Below are 19591 nucleotides of genomic sequence, written 5' to 3' on the forward strand. Positions count from 1 at the left end.
CATCATTTTAAACAGAGCCACTCCAAACAAGGCTGCACAGTATCATTTGAATGAAGAGAGGCACAAAGTTGCACATAAATATCAACATTTTAACAAATGCCATCTGTGGGTCCTTTTCTTACACAAGAGGAATGGTCATCCCTGCCTGTAGCAAAGTAATTGTGAAATACTGTTATCATACTATAACACTAGTTATTTTCACTAGACCATGCAGCTCTTTTGAGAATTCTCCGAAAAGAACCAAGTCAAACATTTTTTCCTTGTTCTTATTTTTCATACATATGGTGTAACGTCATCCCTGCATATGAGCAGAGGCAGCTCTCTTATTCGTATGTGGCAACAGGGACAGAAGCCCGTAACTACAGTTCCAAAAGAAATCAACTACAGTTCCAAAAGAAATCACTTGAGGTAAAGATCATCACTAGCTACCACTATTAGTATTAAGTCTTACAGTCTCAGCATCCAGCTGCCAGAGAGAAACATAATCACAAACCATTGTGCAGGTCTAGATTCATCTAGCAGAGGGCAACAAGATACATTACATGCTAGTTAACACTAACAACATGCAGCAAACTGGAGCAGAAGAGGCTAATTCACGTTCACAGGTCTGTCCGCACATTCAAAGCAGCTGGCAAGCGGAGTCAGAAGTACAGAATTCAAACCATTACAGTTGATTCTAAGTAATCTCCTTACATGTTGGCAATATACCAACAGCCTCCTTTACACCTGGCACCGTTTCTTATAGTGCTAGGAAACATCAGAAACTTTACAAACCCTAATCCGGAAGGTAAGTGAAATACTCCTCTCTTAAAAGAGTTATGCTGCATTAGCAAACACTTTGGCTGAGCTTCTACTTGAAACAAGGGTAGAATTCACCCTGAGCAGAGGACCCCGTATAAGGTAAAGTACTCCATAGATCATTTTATGAAGCTTTGATTTTCATTCTGGTTTTTTGTGAGGTTTTTTACTTCTCTTAAATGCTGTCCAAAAAAGTATCTACAAAATAAACAATTAAGGATACAAGAAGTCTTCAGTGGGTAACAGAAATCCCATTAATGTCAAAGGAACGCAAGTTCAACAAGGGTATGTTTCAGTGCTTATTCTAAAAGCCTAGTATCTGGAGTGACACAATACAAAACTAACCAACAGGATTTTCTACTTCTGCTACTGCCTTGACTTTCTGAGAGGTCACAGTGGCTGCTCTAAGGTAAATGGTTTACTGTTATATAAACCACTCCCCATAGCAATGGTTCTCAACATTTTTAGACTCCAGGCACTCCTTGGAAAATGCCAGCTCTTAATTTTCATTTTCCTTTTTTTCCTACAGAAAAATAACAAAGCATTTCTTCTGTTGAAAAGAACTCAGGAAGACCACAACAGGTCAGAATTTAAAAATCTCTGGGTTTATTTTATGAATCATGTTTGCAGACCTAAAAGTGCTAACACTTTGTGGCATCTTGCAACACCCTTGAAAAGATTGCAAGGCACCCCAGGCTGCTGCAACACCCTGGTTGAGAATCACTGCTCTAGAGAAATAGCAACTAAGAGCAAAAGAGAAGGCAACATTTTTCATGGAATTCACTCTGCCAATACCAAATAATATTCCACAGCACCCTGGGGTGCCTTGAGATTCTTTTAAGGGTGCCATGTGATGCAACACAATGTTAGGTTTACAAACATGATTTACAAGATAAGCACAGAGATTTTAAACAGGAAGAATACAACTATGAAGTTCTCTGCAATAGTGCTTTACAACAGAAAAACTGCTCAATTATTTTTCTGTAGTCAAAAAAAGAGTGAAAACTAAGACTCCTGGCACATGGTACACTTAAGGTAGCATTAACCAGTTAATCATATCTTAAGTAGTTACGTGGACACACCTTAATGCAAGTAATGGTGTGATAAAACAAGGAACAAACCACAAAGTTACTACACAAAAAATATGTAATAACTTTATTGCTGGTTTCTATTTGAATGTGTGACCAGGCTAATTGAGATCTATTCCTGTAGGCTCCTGAGGCTGAGCACGCCAATCAGTTGATTGCTGCTCCCAACCACAGGGGCACATCGGATCCCTTGACTCCAACAGGCCTCTGGGGCTGGGTGCAGCAGCAGATCTGGGCTCCCAGCTTCTGGGGCACACCTTGAGTCAAGGGCTCTACTGCAAGCCCTCAGCTGATCTGGGATGCATGGTACACCCCCACAACCAGGAGCTCAGATCAGGTGACCACTCCCAGCCCTGGGAGCACTTGGTGTGTGCCCAGGTCTGGTAGTCCCAATCAGCCGAGGGAGTTCCCAGCTGCAGGAGATTGCTACTTGCTGATGCAGAGAGATCCTGGGCTCCCCGGCAACAGCCGGTAGCAAGCTCCCACGGCTTGGAGCCCCGATCAGATGATGGGTCTGATCAGGCTCCCAGGCTTTCCCTGCACCAGCAATATGGTGTGAAGGGATCTGATGCTTGATCCCACAATCATGCCTCTTGCCATGCCAGCGTACATGGCAAGAGGCATGATTGTGGGATCAAGCATCAGATCTCAGTGCCTTTAGCTACATGTCTGTCTGGGGCCTAAGATCTGGCACATTCAGAGGAGTGCCATGAATCTATCCAGGGGTGCCTCGAGTCTAAAAAGGTTGAGAACTACTGCCTTAAAAGAATGCAGAGGGTTAAGAACGAGCACCAGACAATGCTGGTTGGCAACATTAAGTGATTTTATATGTTTTTACAGGAAAATGCAAGTGGTTCTATGAGGGCTAAATTTTACCTGACAACCAAGACTGACCTAATTTCATAGTTGGTAGGGTCGGAAGGGACCTGAGGAGAACATCTAGTCCGACCCCCTGCCGTGGCAGGAAATGTCCTTCAGAGCTAATGACCTTTAAAGCTAAAATCAAGAACTGCTACACTTCGAGCTAAAGAGTCAAGCAGCTATAACTGTGCTTGTTACAAACTTGTGCATGACTGAGACAAAACACAGAATAAGAAATTGTTATACTCTGCTACCCTAATGACACCAAATCATTAGGGTGGCAAATAGAAAATATATTTTGTATGCAGTGATGATTTATTGGATCAGTCTTAAACACGAGTATATTTGGCGCTGCCACCAGCAGTATTCCTCACAGGTGTGCAGTTTTCCCACACACTGTAAATAAAATGATTTTATTTCAAAATTACCATTACTATCTGAAACACCCTTGTGCATGAAGAGATATACAGTCAGAGGTCTGAACCCACTTAAATACTAAGATTGTATTTTTATGTGTATATAGTAGAGACATGTAAAATCTCTTTTATTTCCTCTGTAAATAAAAGAGAAGAAAGAAGGTAGCTTGTGTAGGTTAAGAAGGCCAAAGTTTCAAGATGTCATTCTATAGTGATTTGTTTTAATCAACTATTACCACTAGAGGGCATCAGTTATTGTTTTTAAGGGAGAAGAGGAACATTGTCTGATTCGCTATAGTTTCCCCCTACTAATAATGGGTACAGAGTGAGGATACTAATCTGCTACATTGGTGACCTAGGAATCCAGAGTTTCTCTAACAGATTCTATGTCACGGAGTGATATCAAAGAACAATAAAGAGACCACAAAGCTCCAATGCCAACCCTAAATGTTAAAAATTCGTAAGCCAAGCCCCTCAACACTACAAGATTAAAACAAACATTTGGAGTTCTTTTTATATGTTCTTTTTATCCCACATCTAGGATGCACTTGAGTACCATGTTTATGGTTTTTTGCAGCCATCAGGGCCAAAAACCTTACTTTTTATATGGAAGATTAAGATCTAGCTGTGTAACTAGCTGTACTACTGGAGCAGTAAGAAGAATATCAAATATTGCAAGACTTGTGATAACTGCAACTCTGAAAAGGTGTTGGTTTCCTCATCTTCAGCGCCAATGTGTTAAGGGGCTGCACACCATGGAAGCCAACTATTAATTGTCAACCATTATCTCCCTAAAATCTGTCCTCTTACAAACAACTTCCCTACATCAGAACCAAAACCAATGAATAGGGATTTCTTCCAAATGCATCACTGTATGAGGGCAAGTGAAATTTTGTCTGGTGAGCTAGTCTGTAACTGGCATATTTTACAGTTACTGAGAAAGCAGCCTGTGTCATTCCTTCATTTTACGAGACTTGGATAGTTTGGGAGGATCCTACGTATTTTCATGCGAGACCTTCAAAGGCTTGATGCAGCATGAAAGGGTTTCATTGTTTAATATTTTTCTTCCTTTTGCTGCTATGGAAAAAGTAAAGGAACTAGCAAATAAAGATTTGCCTCCCTGCCTTTAATAAAATCTTGACTTTTCTTTTGCATACAGGTGGGAGAGGAGGCAGTATATGGGGGGCAGGGGGAAAGATCACACATTCAATTTACAATTTAGAAATACAGATGCATATATGTATATCTGGACTGAATACAGGCTGATTGAGTCTCAAACATAATGCTTGACCTCTGACCACAAGGGCACCCCCCCTTACATCCCACCCTCTTCCATCAGATCAACTAAATTAGTCCCTGGGATATAGCAATTTATGTAGCATCAGCCTTTTGTGTTATTGGCAAAGGCAAGCTAACATCTGGCTGAGCACAAATGTGAGTTACTCTCTTTCACTTGCTGCTGCCTGAATAACCCCCATGTTTCACATCCATGCCCCTCTACGCCAAACTCTGATTTCAAGATGCAGAGACTTTCCTTATAAAAATACAAGCAGCATGTTACACTCTGTATTCTATTCCATTACAGGGCACACAGTGTTGACCCAATTAAAGGACATTTGAAAAATCTCCCGGTATTCCTCTGTAAAATGTCCACATATGCTCTGAGCAGCAGTATCCTCTGGTTTCCAATAAACACCAAAAATCTGGCTAGCACTTGGAAACTAAAGATCATATTTTTCAACCCAAAGCAATGAGAAATTTGATTCCCTCCCCCCCCCCCCATACATTCATCACAAATGCAGGCAGAAAGTAAAATTATGACTAGAATTAAAAAATAGACAGAAAAAAAATTGAATTTTTCCACCAGCAAGTGGGGAATGCACAGATTGTTTTTCCCCAGCAAGAGAAACCTTTATTCTTGCTTCTGCTACAGAGTCAAGTACATAGTACTAGGGTCCAATTCATGTCTGCTACTCCTGTTTTAAGCTACTGGGATTCCATTTCAATCAATAGATTTACACTAGTATAAAACTGGAGTAATTCAACAATGAATCAGGCTCCTAAGTTCAATTCTGAAGTAAAACTTCAACCGAGTTCAATTGATTTCTGATTTGGGCCCTTGGGTCCACATAGAGCCCCTGATTAAAAAAATGACTGTATATAAAACTAATTAGCACAGCGTACCAATCTTTCATAACACGCCAAACAAATTAATGTGGTGCTCTAAGAAGGGACCTGGGGCGATGCCAAAAAGGGGCTTTCATTTTAGTTTTGTTGTTATCCACAAAAGTTAATAATAAATCTGTTGGCAAGACAGTGTTCTTTCCTTTTACTCCCAGACCCCTACAAAATACATCAATTCAAGAGTGGGATTCATTCAAGGGCACATTGCCCAATATTACATTAACATAATTGCTGTTTTCCTGAGATTACACTGTTTTGCATATAATAAGTCTTAGATTGTTTAAGCTACTCTTTCTATCTCTTTCTCTCTGTAAATATAAATAGTCTATTACATATTCATTGCTGCAATATGTGTAGCTCAATAATTTATACTTTATATTCCCTTTCTGATCCAGGGGTACAATGATTGGCCTTTATAAGAAAAAGTATTTTTTGACAATGAAGTATGGTCTGATGAAAAGCAACAGCCCAAAAATACGTTACACTAAGTTTGGCAGTGAAACATCAACCCCACGTTACTGTTAGCACCGAGTCCAAAGAATTTCCAGCCAGCTTCACAAAGCAAGAAACACAGTCTAACAATTAGAATAAAACTTACTTCAAGTCATTTTCAGATGCAAAAAGCAGCTGTTGGTGTTATTCATCTGAGACACAGTGGCGTGTCTACACATTCATTAATGCGCGGTAGTTACTGCACATTTAGTTTAGTACTTCCTTAATGAAACACTAACTAAATGCGCAGTAACTACATTTACTGCGCAGTAGCATGGCGCATGTTTTTTTCATGACAGTTACTGCACAGTAGCCTAATAACAGTGCGCAGTAGCTTATTAGCATGTTTTTTGAAAGGCACACTACTGCACAGTGTTATTAGGCTACCGTGCAGTAAGCATTTCATGTAGATGTGCCCATCTATCATTTCTGATATTGTGAGCTATGAACCATAATACAAAGAAACTTGCAATTCAACAAAATGCACATCATCCTTCCGGGAGACTAGGTCACTACCTAATCACGTTCCTACCCAAATATAGAAAAATATGTGAGGGGAACGAGCAAGGATTCAATGATTTGGGAAAGAAGACCGGAAACTTAGAAAGAGAGAAAGTAATGACAGAAGGAAAGGAAGCCAGAATATAAGGAGGCAGATCACTCAGGTTGAAGAAGATTAACAGTACAGAAGATAAATGAGAGTGCCATCAAGCAAAGGAAACAAAGGATGAGAGAGAGATACATGCCTTCAGAAAACTATGTCAATCACAAACAAGAGGTGACTGTTTAAGCAAGTGAATTTGGGGATACAGAGTACAGCAGGACTAAGGGAAGAGGTGAATCATTCTGTCCAAAGTGGGAAAGAAAAGAAGGAAGAAACTTCACAGGAGTGTGCTGGAGGTCACCTAGATTCCCAAAATTCCAAAATGAGGTTCTCCTGTCTTCATCATCTTCCCATAATGAAGGTTAAGGGGAATCCAAATCAACCCCTCCTCTTACTTATTTCTACCCAATTCTGACTTTTGTCTGACTTCATGCAAGCTTAAATTTGTCAGAGCTAAATCATTAATAAAAGCTCCCTCTTCACAAAGCTTGTTAAATAACCCTCTCTCCCACACACCTCTCCACTATATGCATGTTAAACTAATGGAGAAAACCATTTATCACACTGTCCCTAAACACCAAAGCAAATAAATGCTAGTGATTTACAGGTTCACAGAAAAGGGATGTGATGAAACATAGTAAATGTTTCTATACTTAAATGTAATAGGAAACCTTTCTCTTCCATATGGGGCATGTTGGAGTTGAGGACATGGAGCCCTGGAACTCTTCACACTTTATTCCTGCACCATGCAGTGAATAATGGATAATTTTGCAAAACTAACAGTGTAATAACTCCCTTTCACCATCTCCCTCCCCACACCCCATTTCATTCACCTTGGCATACTGAGGTCCTACCTACTAACAGGAAACAGCAAGAAGGGAATGTAAACTGATAGAAGTGCTGAGAACAAGGCAAGAGTGGCCCAAAGAAAGCATTCCTACAGCAGCCCAGGCTTTGTATTTGCCTATAAATTGTGTGTCCTTCTACTCCCTGCTGGCCTACTCCATACTGCAGTTGCCCATTTCAGTTTACTCCTGCTATTGCTAGGCAGCAGGACCAGAGGTAGGAAATGGACCAAACACAGGTACTACAGCAACAGGATTTGCATTCAACTGGGTAGGTAACTAGAATTGGACAGAATGTTAAAGTCAATTTAGTAAAACAGGGTGTTGTACTGACATTATAGACAGCAGCAGCAACAGCTTTGAGATGCTTGGGTGACTCAGCTATTTTAGCTGTAATGAATGCTTGTTAGGAGTGCCCATGTCTCTTAAGAGAACCAGACTGCAGGGATTGTTTGTTGATCAAAAGCTTCATGGAACTGGTTTTACTGGACTGAAACTTTCAGAAGTTATTGGAAGGCCAAAGCCAAAACCAAAGAGACTTTCTCTGCACAACTGAATAAGAAACAGCAGGGAAGATAATTCTTGTTCTAATCTTACTGCTTCAACACATACTGATTGCATTGCCAATCTCTCTTCCCCTTTCTGCATCCACTTTCTCTTTGTAACCATGCAAGCTAGAACACAAGGTTCTTATCAGCCATAAATGACTACTGTCAGGTATGGGGCTGGGTGGCTTTGGTGAATCTTGGAGGGGGGGGGAAGTCTTGTTGTTTAGCAGTAATAAGCAATCTAATACATTGGCAAAAAGAAACGGTAGTGCATTTCTGGTTAGGATGCTGTCCCCATGGTAACCAGAATAGAAAGCAGCATTAGAAAGAGATGCCAGAAGAGCTCTTGAAAAAGGATGCTGCTATTAGAAAACAAGCTACTCATTTACAAATAACTGAAGAAGCCCTGTTGTTTAAAGGGATCATTCCCAGAATGTATCTAGTCATATGATAGAAACTCTTTCTGCAATGTCCTATTCCTACAGCCCCTCTTCACTCACTATTATGCCCTCAAAATTCTCAAGTGGCCCTTGATTCATTTGTTTGGTAATTTAAAAGTAGGATATTTTTTAAAATATATAAAAATGCTACAATGATTCTTTTGAAAAATGTCAAAGAAACATTTTGAGAGAAGAGGCGGCGTGTAGTTTAAGTAACCAGAACATATATTGTAGCATCGCATTATAGAAAGTGGTGATGGAAAAGACTTTGGAGGTTATCATCCTCATCCTTCTACTAATGCAAAATTGTTCCCTAGGGAATAATATAGTAAGAAGGTGGTTGTTATCCTAAAACATGTGCTATATAATTCAAGAGAATGGAGTCAGAGAAAATTGCTAGAAAAGAAAATGATATAGAAGCGCTCATTGTTCCCTTTAGAGATTATTGTTACCAATTTGTGGCTAAAAATACAATTATCTAAAAAAATATGTAAGTCAAGGCAAATCTTTAATGTTTGTTTCAATTTATCACTCAGTCCCTGAATTACTGAATTGGTACATGTAAGATGAAAATATGTCAATGTGTATTGGGTCATGGGAATTTAAAAATCTCATCCCTTTCTCCTCTGCCCCCTTTCAGTGTCTTATTTCACCAGCCAACATACTACAGTGTCATTTAAACCAATTAATATTGTTATGCTAACTGGGATAGCTGGCTTTAGCAGGTTACCATTAAGAAAACACAAACGAATCAAATCACTTATCAGCTAGACTTAGTCACAATCTTTTTACCTCTGCTTACCAGGAGGTAAAATACCTGAGTGCATAGAGATCTCAGGATTTATGGAAGAACTTGGACATTTTTCTTGGAATCAGGCTGAAATGAAGCATTACTGCTGCATAAGCTGTGCCAAAGTACATCAGAAATAAGTTTATGTCCAAGGCTAAGGAAGCTCTCATTCTTTTTTAAGCAATATACCACTACACCAGACTGAATTCCTCAGAATCGATCACCTCCTAGTTGGCTGGGTATGCTCCAAAGCACTATCAGCTGCTCCAAATTCAGACATCCAGGATCAGAGCATTCAATTCATTAGAAGACATCTGGGTGGCAGGTAGCAGCAACCCACATGAACCTCACACAGAACTTTAACATCCGAGAAAGCACACACAGGAGAGAGAGACAGAGAGAAAGAGAGAGAACTGTACTGCTTTTTTATATCTAACGATTTTTCTCACATACACACACACACACACACACACACACACACACACACACACACACACACGACAGAGTGAGAACTGTGCTGCCCTTTGGATATCCAGTGATTTTTCAACCAGTCTAATTTTTTGAGGTCTTGCTTATAATTTTCTTAAGCATTAAAGGTCAATGCAGAAGTATTAATCCCCAAATCAAGTGTAACAGTACATGTATCTGCTATGGAGAACCACTGTAATACTAAAGAAGTATTATTAGTTATGTGTATTGTCAAAAAAATCAAGGCCCATAACTAGGGCTCTTTTTTGTTATGTGGTGTACGAACCCATAACAAAAAGCCAGTGCCCGCCCCAAAGACCTTAAAACTGAAATAAGTGAAATAGGGAGTTAGCTAAGCAGCTTCCTCAATACTGGAAAAAGAAGGCATCTCTCTTCAGTGTCTCAGTGTGCATTTTATTAGGATAACAGTTACCTCATATACTTCTGAAGAATTCTTACAGCTATTTGCATTCAGTATTTGCTTCATTTTTAAAAGTGCCATTCTGCTTTGAAGAAATCATATACAACTTAGTTAGAACAAGAGAAATGTATCAGGGCAGGGAAGGCAAGGTTACATAGGAACCACAAAGTTTAAGTTAGAGAGAGATGTGAATAGATGAGTTGTTCAAGACACTGCACCAGTACAGGATGGTGGCCAAGTGGCTAAGCAGCAGCTCTGCTGAAAAGGACGTGGGGGTTACAGTGGATAATAATCTGAATGAGAGACAACAATTTGCCCTTGTTGCAAAGAAGCCTAATGCCATACTGGGCTGCATTAGTAGGAGTGTTGCCAGCAGATCAAGGGAAGTGATTGTTCCTCTCTATTCAGCAGTGGTGAGGCTACATCTGGAGTACTATGCCTAGTTTTGGTCTCCCCCTCTCCCAGATAGGATGTATACAAATTGGAGAGAATGCAGCAGAAGGCAACGAAAATGGTTAGGTGGCTAGGGCACATGACTTCTGAGGAAAGGCTGGGGGAACTGGGTTTATTTAGTTTACAGAAGAGAAGACTGAGGGGGGTGGGATTTAGTAGCTGCCTTCAACTACCTGAGGGGTGGTTCCAAAGAGGATGGAGCTAGACTGTTCTCAGTGGTGGCAGATAACAAAACAAGATCTCAAGTTGCAGCAAGGAAAGTTTAGGTTAGATATTAGAAAGAACTTTCTCACTAGGAGGGTAGTATAGCACTGGAACAGGTTACCCAGAGAGGTGATGAAATCTCCATCTTTGGAGTTTTTTAGACCCAAGTAGACAAAGCCTTGCCTGGGATGATCTAGGTGGAGACAGTTCTGCTTTGAGCAGGGGGTTGGACTAGATGACCTCCTGAGGCCCCTTCCAACCCTAATTTTCTATGATTCCATTACTGCTGCCATCTCTGCCAGTGCTGCTCCACCCACTGTGGATCCCTCCTAAGCCTTCTAGCCAGACCAGGCCATTATCCTGATCTGGGCCCACAGGCTAAGAAACAATCTACTGATGGGAACCTACCACAAGGATAAGTTAATGCAGCCCTTCTAAATAAGGTATACGGTAATGCCCATTGCACTCAGCCCCCTTCAGTGCTAACTCTTTTGCAAGTCACAGTGAGCCACTACACTGAATACATTTTGACTTCCTTCTCACTCTCACAGCTGAACTGTGCCTTTCTTTCACAGTTCCAAAGATTCCTGTTTCTTCACCAACCTTAAATGTCTGGAAGACATCATCAAATGGGTCCCCAAACAGTTTACCCAGAATGTTGCTTTTATATCATCTCTTCCTTCCTTAACCTCCATATATGCTGTGGAAATATCTACAGCTTCATTTGAATTGAATCCCTCTGTAGATTTTTCATTATTTTTTGCCTTAAAGAGCTGTTTGTATTCTCCAGCTTTTACTGTAAACACCTCATCATGGGGGTTCATTTAGGGCTTGTCCATGTATCTATGTTGATCTGACCCAGCCCAGAACTGAAGTCCATGTTAAAGAAATCACGAGCTGGAATGAGCTGTCTGTAAATTTATATTTCATAGAAGAGAACTTATAGAGAAAACAAACTGAATTTAATCAGGGAATCAGTTAAGATCAAGCAAGATAGGGGGCATCTGAAACCCAAGGCCTCCAGGCCTGGAGCTTGCACATAGGATGCCTTCCTGGATTTGGGGAGTATCCAAAGCCCTAAACCAACGGGTCTGGGGAGGAGGGTATTTATCTGGTGGTAGAGCCACACAGACTTGACAACTGAGCGTTCCGCTCGATCAAATGTTGGAACTTGACTATTGGGCTTTGCACAACTGAATTTGCAATTGATCTGGCCTTGAGAAATATAAAAAAGAAAACCCATAGTTAGTACTTGTAGTAACAAGAGATACTCAGCAGACCGATACTGGACAATTAGGACCCCAGGAGGCTTCTTGGGAGGCACCAGGGGAGTGAATGTTAGCCCGGCAAGGGCTGGAGATGGTTTCCACCCACCTGCATGGATGACGGCAGCGGCAGCAGAGCAGCACGAGCAGCAGCAGCAGCCCTGCTTTGTAAGTTCTTGCTTGCTTTGCATAGGTGGGTGCGCTGAGGCTGACATTATATTCCGGCACCAGCACCAGCAAGTAAGAGAGACTGGGGATCATGTGAATGGCCTACACAGCCCTGCAGTGGCAAGATTTCAGCTGGCACTTCCCAAGCAGGTAAAAGAAACAGCTCTACAGATCGAGGCCTCATGGGGGCCTTCAGCATTAGGGGTCGAGTCTCCTAAGAGGGGATGCATGGGCCACGAGGCTTGGACAATGTGGCGGGCCAGGCAGGAGCAAAGGACTGGATCCACTCTGCTCAGTGGACCTGGGAGTAGAGATAGCTGCACGCAAGTTCTGAAGCATACAAGTGACACAAAGGCATTTTGGGATTTGGATTGAATTGATTAAATTGCTTGTGAATTGATTTCAAATTACATGAACTATTTATTCCTTAGAAAGGTTGATTTGTGTATTGATTAGAGGAATTAATGAATTGCCACCATGCTGGATCAATCTGATTAATTTGCTTATGAATTGATTTGAACTATTTATTCCTTGGAAGAATTGATTTGATTTTTGATTAGAGGATTTAATTAATTGCTGCCAGGCTGGACTGAACTGATTAATTTGCTTCTGAATTGATCTGAGCTATTTGTTCCTCAGAGGAACTGATGTGGCTTATTGAGGGGAGGACTTCATGAACTTCAGCTAGGTCTGAATGGACCAATTCATTCGTTCATTGAGTTAAATGCTGGGAACACCTTGCCCTACAGGCCATAGTATGGACCCAGTTAAGATCTGGTTGGTGAGTGGATGGAGTGAAAGGGGAGAAGGAGCCACAAACATCATTCACATATGTGGCTCACATGGATTTGCGCATATGACCAAAGACCCTCCCATTAATTCTGAAGATAAAGGCATGGCAAATGAAGTGAGGGATGAGATGTGTGAGTGAGACCTGTTACAGGTCGAACCATCTGGCCCCAAGAGCTGGCATCCCAAGGGTACAGCGCACATGCCTTAGAAGTCTTGTGACTGCAGACTGCATGTCCCTTGCACATGTAAACCCAATAGCCCAACAGCACAGCACGGCGTGTACTGGCACAACCGCTCACAGTAATACATATAAGTAGGTGCCAAAGTGCTGCTCAAAAGTGTGTTTATGGAGCACCTGTGCTAAAACTTGCACCAGTCTCAAAAAAGGTATCATGCATTAATTCTGGATAAACTAAGTGCACATGTACTATACACAAATTGCTACAGCCATGTTTAGTTCTGAGGTTATTGTTTTCAAATTTGCTGTTCACTTCCATGTGCTCAGGGACAGCAGGGTCTGGCAGTAAGGAGAGAAGGAAGGGGGGCTGCCAGGGAAGAAGGTTGAGGGGAAGCAGAAAGCAATGGGGTTACTGTAACAGAGCACAACTTGAACAGGAGGGCCCCTGAATCCATACTGACTGTTCCTAATCATCTTCTCATCCAATTGCTTAGAAATGGATTTCTTGAGGACCTGCTTCATGATTTTTCCAGGGACCGAGGTGAGGCTGACCAGTCTGTAGTTCCCTGGATCCTCCTGCTTCCCTTTCTTAAAGATGGGCACTGTATTTGCCCTTTTCCAATCATCTGGGATCTCCCCTGATCACCACAAATTTTCAAAGATAATGGCAAGCAGCTCTGCAATTACATCAGCCATCTCCCTCAGCACCCTTGGAGGCATCACATATCCAGCTCCATGGACTTGTACACATCCAGCTTTTCTAACTAGTCCCTAAACTGTTCTTTTACCACTGAGGGCTACTGATCTCCTCCCAAAACTATGCTACCCAGTGCAGTAGTCTGGGAGCTGACCTCACTTGTGAACACCAAGTTAAAAAAGACATTGAGTACTTCAGCCTTTTCCTCATCATCTGTCACTAGGCTGCCTTTCCCATTCAGTAAGGCAGTGTTTCGTAACCTTTTGCAGCCCAAGGCACATTTACATTAATAAAAATTTTCCATGGCACACCTGTTACAAGTTTTCAGATGTGGCGTACTACTGCTGGTACGGCGGAGGGGGAGGGAAGGTAGGCAGGGTGTCCAGGGCACAGACTGTTTGCTGGTGCTAAATCCCAATGTTAACAGGATGTTAATGTGCCCTGCATGAGGCAGCCACCAGCACCACACCTTCCTCCCAGTGAGGGCACCCCTGTTTTACCTGCCTGGGAGACAAGCAGCCTGGCATAGAATCATAGCATACTAGAGCCAGGGGGCTGGCAAGGACCTAGCCCAAGCCCTGCCTGTGGCAGGATCAGCCCTGTGTAAACCGTCCCAGACAAATCCCATGTCTGGAAACTACACTGTCACCCCTGACACAGAAGTAGGCATCATCCCTGGCATGTAAAGCAGGGGGACTAAGACAGCCATTGTCCCGCTGCTGCAAAGGTGGGGAATAGATGCTCAAGAGACCCAAGACAGAAGCCATGCCCCACTGCAGAGGAAGGCAAAGCCCCACCCCAGTCTGCACCAATCTAAACAGGAGGTAAAATCCCTTCCTACCCTCAAGGCAGCACTGGTCTAACCCTAAGCAGAGGAACAAGACCCTCCAGCTAGGATCCTGCAGGACCAGTGCCAGCAGAAGCATTGGCACGGCCAAGTCCAGTCCCCATCCGCAGCCTGACTGCAGCCAGCACCCAGTACCCCTGGGAAGCACCCAGTGCCTCCAGCCTTACAAAGCCTATCACACTGGCTCTGTAAGGGGCTGGGGGAGGGGTGCTTGGTGCTGTATGGAGCCTGTGAGGCCTCCCTGCTTGTCCCAGGCCTACCCCAACTCTGGGGACAGCCCCAGCCTGACTTGTGCCCAACATCTTGGCAGGGCTGGGCCTGGCGACAGGTCCTTCCCCAGCCTGAGGTGATTTCCACCAGTGCCAGGCCCACCTACATGTGTGTTCATATAGACAGAGCCACACCACAGCATTGCGCCTCTCCACCCCTGCCTGAAGGCGCTGCCGCCTGCGCGGCCTGAGTCCAGATACAGCTCCTTTGGGTTCACTCTCCATCCAGGGCCCGTGAAGGATCTGAACTGAATTCAGCTCCTTTGGATTTTTGCCCGGACCTCGATGCAAAATGACGAGTGACTTCAAAGGATCTGAGTCTGAACGAACTGCCCCAGATCATTCACAAACACAGTCAAAAGAAGACAAGGTGGAGAGAGTATGGCAAGGAAATGCAGGCAGGGAGAGGTGGTAGGATGGACTCCAGAAAGCAAGGATGGTAGCAGAGCATAAACTACAGGAGACCCAAAAGGCATAAGGAGGTGAGTGAGATGAGTGGAGGTTACTATAGTGATGCAGTGGGCCACTCATGGACCCACATAGACTTCATTTTGGAGTCTGCAGGCTGGAAATTTCCAGCGGTAGAATATCAGTCTTCTGCAACCACCTGCTACTAAAGATAGCATTGGAAGTGAGGGAGAAAGGAATATCAGGCAGAGGGCAGTGGAAACTAAATATGAGACTACTGGAAAACGAACAAGTGTGCGGATTGTATACGAGCCACTATAAAGAATGGGGATCAATGAAAGGGGATCAATGAATATATATACAAGCAGAGTGAGATGTTGGGAAGATCTTAAAAACAACAGCGTTTTTTCAGAATGCGGGGAAAAGAAGAGCATGGGGAAAGCAGAAGGGGCCTTCTTTGCAAAGGCTGCCTAGATAGAGAAAGGAGAAGAATGGTCCTCTTACTTTGCCCAAAGGAGAGGAAAAAAAGTATTGGCAGCGCAGGATGAGAGGGGAATGCAGATGACAAAAACAGAAGAGATACTGAAATTTATACTCTAGTAGAGTGTTACATCAGAAAGCCCTTGATTCCTTTTTGGCAGGGTTAGAGGCAAGCTTGGAAGAAAGTGAGAGGCATCAGCTGGAGAAGGCATGGACATGGGAAGAACTATGGGAGGGAACCTAAACCTTTACGACAGGAAAGGCCCTAGGGAATGATGGGCTCCCAACAGAATTTTACAAGACTTTTGGGGTCATACTAAGCCTGAATCTGTTGCCACTCCTATTTATCTGTGCCATCAAGCCATTTGTGCAGAGGATAACGATAGATTACATGATCAAGAGCATGCCAATCCCCAGAGGAAAGGGCACACAAGCAGAATGTATGTTGTACAAATTTAATATCTTAGCAAGAGACAGTGTATTCATAGAATGGGCAATAAGACATACAAATGATGAATATAAAAAGGCATTGGGGCAAAATTAAATGTCCAAAAAAATATGTTCCTGGTGGTGGGGAAGATGAAAGAAATGGGAAAACTAGGGTTTACAGGTCACAACGGACCAAATCAAAATATTAGGAGTGGAGTTGAACGTGTGACTGACAGGCAAAGCAGCCTGGAAGAAGGTGAAAGGGAAGATGAAACAAAAACTAGGGAGCTTGTATAACCACAAGCTATTGAGGGCATGAAATACATGTAAATGTATTTAAGGGGCTGGTACTCCCAATCATACTATATGCAGGGATGGTGTTCCCTCAGTTATGGACCACCACTTGTAGGATTCAGTGGGAACCTGGAAAGCCAAAAGGAAAAAAAAACTTAAATCAACACTATACAAAGATGAATTGAATGGAAGATGGGGTTTCCCAGATGTATTTCTGTTTGCTTACACAAAGTATGTCTGGACGTGAAGCCAGTGGCAGCACGGAGTTGCCGCACCGCTCCGCCCGGCTCCATGCCCCCCCCCCCCAAGTGCGGGGGCTGGGGCAGTCGCCCCAATTCGTGCCCCCTTAGGGGCAGCCCTGACTGGTAGGACACAAGAGAAGTAGGTAAAGAGAAGGTGATAGATTTATGGAAAGAAGAAGAATGAAAGTACCTAGTAGATCTAGGAGGATGAAAGGACTATGAAGCCTGAGAGGCAGCAGAGCTACAGCTACAGGATGGGAATTGGCTAGGAAAAGGCATTAAAGTAGCTAAGACAAAAGGCCGTGTCTAGATGAGCAAGCACCTCAAAGCAGTTCAAGATGCTGCAAGAGGCACACTGGAAATGAAAAACTGTTCCACATGCTACATATTTGCAGTGCGGACTCTAAATTTGATACCAGGAAATCCCAGTATCAAAAAGTAACACCCTGGAAAAAAGCAGCACAGGGCATACTCTTAAACAACTGGAGGCTGGGTCCTCCAGAGAGATGCTCTGGTACCCAGCCAGAGTATCTCTATGGCTGCCCTGTGCCCCTGCTGGCAAATAGGAATGGGACAAGGCTGCAGCAGTGGCTCAGACCCAGGCAAGTAGGGACATGGAGGTGAGAGGGGCTAGAGACCTAGAGGCTGCATATGGCACGAGCCCAGTCCACTGGCACATGCCCTTGGGCTGTGTGTCATGTGGGGGTCAGGCAGGGGACTTGCCCCTCCTAAGCAGTCCCCCCATAGCCACACAGTCCCCCCACACCCACAAATTCCCCCACAATCTACCCACAAACTCCACACCCCTAAACTACCCCACACCCCCCAAACCCTACACAAGCTCCACACTGCCCCCAAAACCTCATCCCCACAAACCCTACACCCATTCCTATACCTACCCAACAACCCCTGCCCCCCAACTTTCCCCCAAAACCCACATCCCTGCCACAAATTTCACAACCTGTTTTCACAGCCACCAGATGGGATGGGACAGGACCTGCTAGCATGGAGCCACAGTTGCAGGGGCAACTGCGACACTGAATCCCTGCTCCATGCCCACACCAGTGCTGGGACATGCAGCCCCAGCTTGGGGGAGGGGTGCTCCTGGTCCAGGGAACCATTTGGATGTGTGACGGGCTAGAGGGAGGGTTGGAGGTGACAGTAGGAGTGTGTGTAAGAGAAAGAGAGATGGGGTTCAGGGATGGGAGAGCTCCAGGTAGGATCATCTGCCAGAGCTGGGCTTAGAGCTCCCCTGTCCTCCCTAAAGCAGCCTATTCAGGGAAAAGTTAGCCTGGAAGGGAAGGGGCTTGCTCAGCCCAGCCCAGCCCCGGGGACCCAGCTGGATGAGGTGGTTGACCTATTAGCCATTTGGGACCAGGTAGAAACACTTCAACAGTTCCAAGTGGGCCACTGCAAGGAGCACATCTTTTAGGCAATAGCTGCCCAGACGGCAGAGCAGGGTCATCAGAAGACATGACAGCTGTACTGCCCAAAAGCCAACTGTGCAGCCACAGCCCACTGGCAGCTGGCCCATACCACAGCCCAGGCAGCCATGCAGTCCCCACTTGGGTCTGGCAGATGTTCAGCCATGGGGCCACGGGTCCAAGGGGCCGCATGCTGCCAAAGGTGGCAGCAGCCCCCATGGCCAGACTAGTGCAGTGGGTAGAGGGTGCAGGGGTCACTCTAGATTAGGGCTGCTTCAGCAGTCCAGCTGGCACAATGGGTTAGTGTCCCCAGATACCAACTGGCTGGACCTCAGAAGCTCCTGAGGGTAAGCAGTCCTGACCTACTCGCTAGGGTAGGTTTTATATTGCTGGGGCCAGCACAGGTGCTGGCCCCAGCTTCTAGCTCCCCCTGGCTGTAGATCCGAGACAAGCTGGGCAGAGTCAGTTTGCCCCAAGTGGCACAACTTCCCCCACACTAAAGTGCATGTTCAGGCATGAGTGCTGAGGCACAAATCTCCAGCACAAATTTGTGCCACTGCTATTTGCACTGTGGCATGCACATGTGCCTGCATGTGTGGATGTGCCCGTACGGGCTAAAGGGAGATGCACATTAATAGACAAGCTTGGAAGGTTACAGGGAATAATCCAGTATTAAGAAACAAGTGTCTAGATCCCTATATATATAGGGAATATATATATATTGCTGTACCCATGCTCTGTTTTTCTTCTGCTCAATTATTCCTTGTCTTTCACACACATTGCTGTTGACCTGGAGGTTTACATGTGCAAGGGACATGCAGTCTGCAGTCACAAGACTTCTAAACCTAACCATGCTAAAACAAGTAAGAGCCTTCAAGAAGATGTCTCAGTAAATATGTAAAAAATACTTAAGGTTGGCATTCTTATTTCTAAGAACCAACAAGCAAAGCATTTAGTTTCTTTCATTCAAAAAGGCACTTAGTTTGACATTTTTCAGGTTAGTCTTCCTGCCCACATCTGAAATGATCTATTATGGTGAATTTCAGCAGTCCTAGAGCTAGCAACATCCTCAGCTAGACTTAGAAGTAACTCCTAACTACAGCAGATGTTTCTAGTTTTAAGGTCGTTAGGAACTTTATGGGCCTTTTTTTAGGTCTCTCTCTCAGCATTGGGATTTCTAATGGAAACTTAAAACTAATTTAATAGTTCAATAAAAAGCTGTGCTTCTCCCACCCACCTTCTTTAGGTTTCATATTGTGATATCAAATGTTTCGATATTGATTGCTATTTCAGAGCTCAAAACTTCACAACAAAACTATAATCAATGTAAAGCCGACTGACTGGATGCCTGACTACAGGTTTCCAGATTCTCCCCAAGAGAGCCTTTTTTAACTCAATATTATTTGTCCAGATTGTCATTTTTTATTCCATACTGCACTTTGGTAATAAGAAACGCAGGAGTTAATGCTTTCAAAACAACCGAACC

General features: G+C 43.7%; 1 protein-coding gene across 5 annotated transcripts in view; it reads right to left on the reverse strand.

The window, feature by feature from the left end:
• FHOD3 (formin homology 2 domain containing 3) overlaps nt 1-19591 on the reverse strand; it is a 645457-nt gene that overhangs the window by 320239 nt on the left and 305627 nt on the right. The gene's annotated exons all lie outside the window — the stretch shown is intronic.

This window comes from Alligator mississippiensis, chromosome 5 (genome assembly GCF_030867095.1).
Source record: "Alligator mississippiensis isolate rAllMis1 chromosome 5, rAllMis1, whole genome shotgun sequence".
In the NCBI taxonomy this organism is placed as follows: Eukaryota; Metazoa; Chordata; order Crocodylia; family Alligatoridae; genus Alligator; species Alligator mississippiensis.